Source organism: Onychomys torridus, chromosome 4 (assembly GCF_903995425.1).
Source record: "Onychomys torridus chromosome 4, mOncTor1.1, whole genome shotgun sequence".
NCBI lineage: Eukaryota > Metazoa > Chordata > Mammalia > Rodentia > Cricetidae > Onychomys > Onychomys torridus.
The window spans coordinates 63,105,179-63,113,353 of record NC_050446.1 but is presented as its reverse complement, the minus strand read 5'-3'; positions in this window follow the sequence as shown (position 1 = coordinate 63,113,353).

The following is an 8,175-nucleotide window of genomic DNA, read 5'->3' as shown; positions in this document are numbered from 1 at the left end:
CAAAATCAGATAAACAATTTATATAGGCTGATAAATCTTAATGAAATAGAAGCAGTAATTAAAAGTCTCACATCAACAACAAAAGAAAACATTGCGACAGATGATTTCAGTACAGAATTCTACTATACTTTCACAGAAAATCTAATACCAATATTACTCAAATTATTTCATAAAACAGAAACAGAAGGAACATTGCTAAATTCATGTTATGATGCCCCAATCATTCAGATACCCAAATCATAAAAAGACTCAACAAAGAAAATTACAGACTAATTTTACTCATGAACACTGATGCAAAAATACTCAATACAATACTGGTGAACCTAATCCAAGAAGACATTAAAAAGTTTATCCACAAAGATCAAATAGGGTTCATCCCAGAGATGCAGGGATGTTTCAACATGTGAAAATATAAAGAAACTGAAAGGCTAACATAATCAAACCACATGATCACCTCATTAGATGCTGAAAAATCTTTTGAAAAAAATCCAACAACCCTTTCATGATAAAAAGTCTTGAAGAGATCATAGTTAGGAGAAGAACACCTAAGCACAATAGAGGTAGTTTACAGCAAGCCACTTGCTACCTAGAAAATGGGACCCTAGGAAAGACCCAAGGATCACCCAATGACAGAGAAATTGATGAGATCTACATGAACAACCTGGATGACAGTGGGAGTAATGAAGGGCAAGATTTGAGGGAAAGAAAGCTTAGGGGATCAGGAGATCCCAGCTGGAACAAGAACAGAAAGGAATAACAGACCATGATAAATGAAGACCACATGAGACCAGGAATAGGCAGAGTGCTCGAGAGGTCCCCAGAAATCCACAATGATTTATCTTCTGTAGACTGCTGGCAATGGTCGAGAGAATGCCTGATCTGACCTAGTCTGGTGATCAGATGTCCAAACACCTTAATAGTCGTCTTGGAACTTTCATCCAATATCTGATGGAAGTGGACACAGAAATCCATGGCCATGCCCCAGGCGGAGCTCCAGGTGTCCAACTGACAAGAAAGAGGAGGGTCTGCAAGAGCGTGAATTGTTGAATCCAAGATTGCAAAAAGCACAAGGACAAATAGTCAAACGAATGGAAGCCAATGAATTATGAACCAAAGGCTGTGGAGCCCCCAGCTGGATCAGGCCCTCTGGATAAGTGAGACAACTGAATAGCTTCAACTGATTGGGAGGCATCCAGTATGTGGGACCAGGAATTGTCCTTAGTGCATGAGCTGGCTTTTTGGAACCTTGGGTTTATACAGGGACACTTTGAACAGTTTGGAAGGAGGTGACAGGACCTGCCTGTACTGAATCTACCAGGTTTAAATGAATCCCCAGGGGTGCCTTGATCCCGGAGGACATGGTAATGGAGGGGAGGGGCTGGGGGGGGGGGGGGGGTGGGAACAGGAACGGGGAGGACAGGGGAACCCATGGCTGATGTATAAAATTTAAAACACATAATAATAAAGAAAAAAAATTATTTATTACAAAAATCACAGGGTACTTAAAAAAAAAACCATATAAATAAAGGCAAGGGCAGGCCCAGAAAATCCTGTGGTTATTGTTCTCTAGCCAATTATAAAGGTAAAGAGCAAGACTCTGTATCTGAGAGACCCAAGCCTAAGCAGAATTGCAGCCACAGCAAAAAGGTCTAAGCAGGATGGGCCCCTACTCCAGATTGTCTCTTACCTTTTGGCCTAGCTACAGAGAGGGCCTTGAACTCCTCACCCCACAAGGAAGGGCCAATCAAAATTGGACAAACTACTCCAGGTGTTGCTCTGCTGACACCACAATGTTGCAATTCCCTAGACCAAAGAGAGGCAAGCAGCTCAGTCCAGATACCCCTAGCCAGGACTTGAGCCAATCCCAGGTCTGTAGATACGCAGTCTTGGAATCCCCCAAGTTTCACCACCTTGTTTAGCCATTACAAAATCTTTTACCAGTTCTGCTGGGGGGTCTCTCCCATTCTGTTGCTGAGTCAGTTGGACGGAGAGGTCAGAGATAACTCGTATTAAAGACTGTGTTTGCTTTGGATTGAGTCTCTTGGTGATCCTTTAGGCACAGCATATCTTCAGTTTGAAAGAATATTGCCCAGGAATTCGTGATATAAGTTGTACATCCTGTGTTTTTTTTCCTGAGTTGATACCTATAGTATATGAGCATGTGTCTGATCTATGATTCTGCAATTTATTAAAAATTTATTCTCATTCTCGGATTGAAAGAGGGTTGTAATTATGTTACACTAGTATTCTTCTTGTCTCTAGTTCATCAGCGGCAGTCTAAAAAATCCATAAATAAATTCTTTGTGACTTACAAAAAAACACATTGTATTGGCATAATAACAGACAGGTGGATCAATAGAATTGAATAGAAGATCCAGACAAATCCACAGACCTACAGAACCTGATTTTAACAAAGAAGCCTAAATTATACAATGGAAAAAAAGGAAAGCATCTTCAACAAATAGTGCTGGTGGTATAACTGGATGTCCTAGTGTAGAAGAATGCAAATAGATCCATATCTAAAACCTTGCACAAAACTCAAGTCCAAGTAGATCAAAGACCTCAACATAAAACCAGATACATGGAAGCTGATAGAAGAGAAAGTAGAAACTAGCCTTGAGCATGTTGCCACAGGGGACAACTTCCTGAACAAGACACCAATAGCACAGACATGAAGATCAACACTTAATAATAGGGCCTCATGAATCTGAAAAGTTTCTGCAAGGCAAAGGACACAAACAGTAGGATAAAAGTGAAGCCTACAGAATAAGAGAAGATATACAGCAGCCCCACATCAACAGAGGGCTGATTTCCAAAATACATTAGGAATTCAAGAAACTAGACCTCAGCAAACCAAATAATCCAATTAAAAATGTGGTACAGATCTAAACACAATATTAGCAACAGAAGAATCTCAAATGGCTGAGACTCAGAGTTTAGATCTTGCACCTATCAAAATGGCTAAGATCAGAAACACTAATGGTAGTTTATTCTGGAGAAGAAGTGGAGCTGCTGGTGGAAGTGCAAACTTGTACAGCCACTTTGGAAACCAGTGTGGCAGTTTCTCAGAAAACATGGAATTAATCTACACCAAGATTCAGCTGCACAACTCTTGGGCAGATATCATACTACAAGGACACTTGCTCAATTATGTTCATAGCAGCTTTTTGTAATAGCCAGAATCTGGAAACAACCTAGATGCCCCTCAGTGGAGGAATGGATAAAGAAAATGTGGCACATTCACACAATAAAGTATTATTCAGTTGTTACAAACAATGACATCATGAAATTTATAGGAAAAAAAAATGAAATTTGTAGGCAAATGAATAGAACTAGAAAAAATTATCCTGAGTGAGGTAAACCAGACCAAAAGGACAAACATGGTTTGCACTCACTCTTAATTGGATATTAGTTATAAAATAAAGGATGACTATACTATAAGCCATAGACCTAGACAGACTAGGTAACAAAGATGGTTCAACAGATTGCATGAGTTGACTGAGGGAGGATTGGCATGGGAACATGAGTGATCAGGGTTGGTGTAGAATGGAGAGGGAGAGTGCTAAAAGAGACTACTACTAGAAAGGGGAGGTTTAGGGGTCAGATAAAAACCTAGTGCAAAGGAATCTACAAGGACGCGCCAGCTAAGACTCCTAGCAATAGACAATATGGTGTTTTTTAAATATTTTTATTATTATATTTGTGTTTTAATTTTACACATCAGCCATGGGTTCCCCTGTCCTCCCCCTCCTGCCCCACCCCCACCTTCCCCCCATCCCCTCCCCTCCATTCCCATCTCCTCCAGGGCCAAGACTTGCCTGGGGATTCATTTAAACCTAGTGGATTCAGTACAGGCAGGTCCAGTCCCCTCCTTCCAGGCTGAGCAAAGTGTCCCTGTGTAAGCCCAAGGTTCAGAACAACCAGCTCATGTACTAAGGACAGGTCCCAGTCCCACAGCCTGGATGCCTCCCAAGCAGTTCAAGCTATTCAGTTGTCTCACTTATCCAGAGGGCCTGATCTAGCTGGGGGCTCCACAGCTTTTGGTTCATAATTCATGTGCTTCCATTCGTTTGGCTATTTGTCCCTGTGCTTTTTGCAATCTTGGTCTCAACAATTCACACTCTTACAGTCCCTCCTCTTTCTCGACAATTAGAAATATCCTGACAGAGGTTGAGATAAAGAGACAGAGTGTAGATAGGAGTTCCATGAAATGCAATCCTCTGGATATAATAAGCCCATTGCAATTATGGACTCAGAAAAGCTCTGGCTAACTGCATAAGAAATGTATAAGACTGAGACCATCGTCACTCCAGCATTGATGGAGAAGGAGGTTCATATTGCATACTATGCACTGAATTTAGAATTTTTTCAAAAATTAATGTATTCTGAAATCCAAAAGCATTGTTTAACATACATTGCTGTTTAGTAACTAAATACTCAGGAAATGCAAATTTATATGGTTAACTACCAAACTTTTATTTATTCTAAATAAACAAGTAAAAAAAAATTTAGTTTACATATTGACACTACTAGATGTCTTTATATAATTCTTTTTAGACATTTAATATTTTATTTTCTCTATCAGTGCATTACATGTAGTACTTTCCATGCTTTCTGAATTATACATATTTCCAATGAACAGTGGCAAAATATCAACAAAACACTAAAATTAAACTACAACATAGATCAATTGAATTGAACAGCTATCTACAGTATAATCATTTTATCTAACAGCTAATAAAAACATTTTTTTTTTCGTTTTTTGAGACAGGGTTTCTCTGTGTAACTTTGCGCCTTTCCTGGATCTCACTCTGTATACCAGGCTGGCCTCGAACTCACAGAGATCCACCTGCCTCTGCCTTCCAAGTGCTGAGATTAAAGTCATGAATCACCACTGCCCAGCTAAAATCATTTTTCTAAGCATTTAATGAAACTTTCTCCAAATTTTATCACATTTTATGCTATGAAGCAATTCTTAACAAATATAAAAATACAAAATAACTTATTGTTTTTTAAAAGACCATACTAAATAAAAGCATAAGTCAACACCAAAATAAACTAAGTAAAATACATGAAAGAGTAGTGATTAAATAAAACGCTTTCAAATTGTGAATGGACCATGAAATAAATCAACGTAAATATAAAATTTCCTAGAATAAACGCAAATGAAAATATAACATGTCAGGACCTTTGGGATATAGTAAATACAGCTCTAAGAACAATCATTATAGCTATGAGTGTTTATGTTTGGTCAAATAGATCTGTCCTACCTTCAATCTTCCTGACAAATGTTTGTGCTTGAGTAGGAAGTTATTTAAATCAGAGACTCATTGCAGGTAAAATGCTTAGAATACATGGGTTTTAAGTCCTGAGATCTAAATGGTATTTCTGTTTTCCCATTACAGTTTTGGGGGATCTTATGGAAGAAGGTGTAGAATGTAAGAGCCAGAGAATGAGAAGGAGTACAATTAAAACCTGAACATGACATGGCTTTTGTGCTCATAAACTCTCTCCAACCATGACTGTCTGCACAGGACTGGGCCCATTAGCCTCTCATCATGGAGGTGGGGAAGTGCTCATAAGATCCTAGCTCTTGCTGAGGAACTACAGAAAGTTTATGCTTGCTGTAAATGAGGAAGTAGTCATCAGTAAATTGTCTTGCTCAATTAAATAAGCCCCATCCATGTTCATAAATGAAATACAAATTAAATGTAATACATCACAACAAAATAAACCAGAAAGACATGCAAATGGAAAGACATGATTATAAGAACAAATGCTTCGTTGAGAATGAGAAGAGAGAGTATAATAGGGGATGATTGTGTGTGTGTATGTGTATATGTGTGTGTAATAAAATTGTAAAGAATAACTTATAAAGAAAATAAATTGTGTGGGGTCCCTGGCAGCAGGACCAGGACTTATGCCAGGTGCATGAACTGACTTTTTAGAGCCCATTCCCTGTGGTGGGATACCCTGCTCAGCCTTGATACAATGGGGAGGGGCTAGGCTTAAAATTGGTATGCTGGACTTTGTTGAGTACCATGGGAGGCCTTATCCACTCTGAGGTGTGGATGGGGGTAGAGTGGGAGGGAGGTGAGGAGGCAGGAACAGAGGAGGAAGGAGGAATTGGGGTTGGTATGTAAAATGAAGAAAAACTTTAATAAATAAATATATTTTAAAAAAAGAAAATGTGTATAATAATGGAAACAATAGCAAAAAAGAATTACCATATTACTTAGTAATACCATCCCAAATGTACACTTGACATGATCACAGGCACTGTCCATCAGAAATAGCTACACACTTATTCTGTAACACCTGCATTACAGTCAAGCCACCACACAGCAGGCTTTTACCAAACCACAAATGAGTGGGAAGATAAAATCAAGCACCTATGTAAGTTCAGTGTTCTATAGACATTAGATGGACATAGATTAGTAATGATACAAAATGCACACTAATAATGACCATTATGTGAAGAGAAACAAGCCAGAGTCTGATAGCCGAGTATTAAGTTTCCTCTCATATGTGGAATAGAGAGAAAAATCAAACACGAAATTGACAAGAAGACTCTTGGGGAAGAGAAATGTAACCAGTGGAGATTACAGCTGGGGTGGGCACAAGAAATGGAAGAAGGGAAAGTTAAGATGATCACATTATATATGTGTGAAATTTTAATAGTGCAAATCATTGTTTATATAATGTTTACTAATTCAATTAATTAAAAAACTAAGCAAAAATTAATGATAAGGTTATTCTCTGATGAATGAAATATAAAATAAATATAATTCAATAGTAATAATAATTCAAGAAAGAAGAAAGTCAGGCATGGAATGGAATTAGCATGTAAGATGAAACAGCATAAACTGAAAACATGCTGGCTTCCACAATGACTATATATAGGCATATTGGCTTTACCATGACCTGGACTATGTGCAATTCACACTCACAAAAATATATCAGTGAAAATGTCTAAGTAAAACATTTTCAAGGTGATCTCACAATTAGAATGTATACTGAGATTCATGCAGAAAGCCAACCTTAGCATCTCAGTTATCTGAAATCATCAAGGTCACCTGTTTGTCAAGTGGTTGAATGTTGGTTTCCACAAACTATGTTGTCTAGTCAGTAATAGCTATGATTCATTTAACACATAGCATTGGTCAAACAAAGTCCATTGAAGATGTAATACACACAAGTAAATGTCTCTATCCACAATATTAAATACCTCCTGAAATTCTAAGGTGTGTGTACCCCCTACTAAAGGAAACACTTTCACATGTAAAGATTTTTTATTTCACCTTAAATGATGACAGATAAGCAAGAGTCTTTTACTCCAATTCTCTCTGTGTAAAATAACTTATTCTCCTTTGTAAGTTTCACTCTGGGGAAACATTCTTCAATGTTTATTCTCATTTAAGAAAGTGTATAACCTGATTCCATACAAATGGAGTAAGCTTTGCACCACTGTGTGTTTTTTAAATTTGTATCTAATTTGTCATGTTTAATGAAATAAAAAGTAAATCATAAGCAAGCTATAGAAATGAGGCATGCTGATATTTTATTGTAGCATATTCTTTTAAATGAACACAGACTATTTTTATACAATCATTCTTTTCCATTTAAAATATGTCTCACTGAAAACTTCATATGTACCATCTTGAGAATCCACTGCTAAACATGTATATCTGTGAACATCTTCTCTCTTCTGAAGTAATTAAAAATGATTGCATATGGCCACTCTACATTGCAAATGTATTATTAAAAGGGAAGACTTGGTCCATTCTATTCACTGTGGGGCTTCTGGAGAAAATGAAAACTTTGGCTCAATTACTCCTTGAACTTTGATTCTGAAAAGCAGGCCAATCTTGCTTAAAAATTGGCCCCTGAGGATGACCACAGGTTACATGATGCTAATCACTATTAGATGAATGTCCCTATAATTATTAGGGACAGAGGAAGGACATAGACTGCTCTACTGAGACACATAGGAGCTCCTAGAACTCATTTGGCTCTTAGCTACTGTGAAAGTTCTAGTTCAACAAGAGCTGAATAAAACATTTTGGCTGATTTCCCTTTTACAGGAAATGGATACACTGATATTTGGATATCTGAAGGAAAACCATACTTCAGAAGCATTAAGATCCTTAAACCTATTTCCTCTGTTACTTTAAA